The 1,721-nt window shown below is 42.1% G+C and overlaps 1 pseudogene; it reads left to right on the top strand.

The window, feature by feature from the left end:
* Positions 1-960: 960 nt before the first annotated feature.
* On the top strand, positions 961-1,076 carry LOC111735660 (annotated as a pseudogene).
* Positions 1,077-1,721: the final 645 nt, after the last annotated feature.

The following is a 1,721-nucleotide window of genomic DNA, read 5'->3' as shown; positions in this document are numbered from 1 at the left end:
CATTATTCACTTCACAAACTACCCCATTGTATTCATTCACACTAATCCTTTTTCATGAAATGAATAAAATACAGAAGATTTGTAAGCAGTGAAATCCTATTATGTGATATTGATGCCATCATCTATGGTAATGCCCTCCCTGTCATTCTTTTTTTATACAGTGTGTGTGTGTGTGTGTGTGTGTGTGTGTGTGTGTGTGTGTGTCATTGTGTCACTGTCTGTCCACTCTCACACAGACCACAACCTAAAAGTCATTACAGCTGCCAGGCACTGTAGAATAGGCCACATTTATTCCCTGTATGTCCATTTCCTTCCAATTCACCCCAACCCTCATTTCCAGCAGAAATTCATAATCAGGGGTCTTTCAGACCAAACTGGCAGGAAAGCTCTACCCAGTTTTAGCCTCAGCAAGTGAGTGATTCCTGAATACATACATTTTTATCTTCTGCATCCACCTGCCATTAGAGAACAACAACAACAAACACACTGTTAGAAGCACTTCATCCTGGATACTCAGCACAGGGCTTCTGTTCTCTTGATGACTTTAGGACTCCAGATGGGAAACAGTACTTGAGTTAATGCCCTCAAGAGAAAACATACTGAACACCTGTGGGAAAGTTTTGATTCTTCATGGAAGGTCTGTGAATGTACTTGGATTGGCAAAGGCGCAACTCTTCTTCAAGGACAAAAATTCTATACAGAGAAAAATGCTCCCTACCCTACAGTTTAAATGCCCTCTTGAATCAGGAATCACTCGACAAACTCAAAAAAGAAATCACACTCAACAATCTACCCACCAAGTAAATTGTCTACCATCTGGAGTATACATGTTCACATCTTCATGTCTTAATTTTACCGTAACAAAATGAATCGGATGTGGTTCCATAGTGTAGGGGTTAAAACGTCTGCTTTACACGCAGAAGGTCCTGTGTTTGTGCCCCAGTGGAGCCACGGTCCATAGTCTACGGCCATGCCATCCTGAACAAGCCCGATGTCTGATCTCAGAAGCTAAGCAGGGTTGGGCCTGGTAAGTACATGGATGGGAGACCACCTAGGAAGAGCGGGTGCTGTAGGTATAAATAATAATAAATAAGTAAACAATAAAACGACATTTTTATCACAAAGGAAGAAAGGTGAGCTTACATGTGGAATAGTTGGGTCCTTACCAGCCTGCCCTGTCGCCAGAAGGCTCTTTCACCACGATGATGGCGGTGGCTAGGGAAACACAGAGCAAGTGTCAGTCATTGGTGATGTTGCCCAGGACGTACAGGGAGCTCTGCCTGATGTGGTCTTTGGACTGAAGGGTGAGGATGTGGCTGGTTGATCAGAAGGAACTGAGCTTTCGGCAAGGCCGCCTTCCTGAACAGATGAACGAAGGCACAAAACAGTAGCAGGAGAAAAGAAGAAATACAGCCCTTGGCTTTCTAGCTAAGGGGAACTTAATCCATGGAAAATGGTCGATCTAACAAAGAGTAAACCGTAAAATGGAGCTATGAGAAATCTTATGATGTTTCTACGGTTTTGAGATTCAACTAAATTGCCACCCTCTTCTTTACTTCTTCCAAAATCAATTCTTCGGGCAGAATTTACAAATGTTACTATTGGATTTATACTCTCTTCTGTAAGATTTTGTTGTCGATGGAAAGCAAGCTGATTGGGGGATCAAACTCAAGTCTAGGAAAAGTATCTCATTAGAATTACTCACTAATTCTTTTTCATAA

This window comes from Pteropus vampyrus, unplaced genomic scaffold, assembly GCF_000151845.1.
Source record: "Pteropus vampyrus isolate Shadow unplaced genomic scaffold, Pvam_2.0 Scaffold1000004906, whole genome shotgun sequence".
Lineage (NCBI taxonomy): Eukaryota > Metazoa > Chordata > Mammalia > Chiroptera > Pteropodidae > Pteropus > Pteropus vampyrus.
This window is presented reverse-complemented; position numbering and strand designations above follow the sequence as displayed.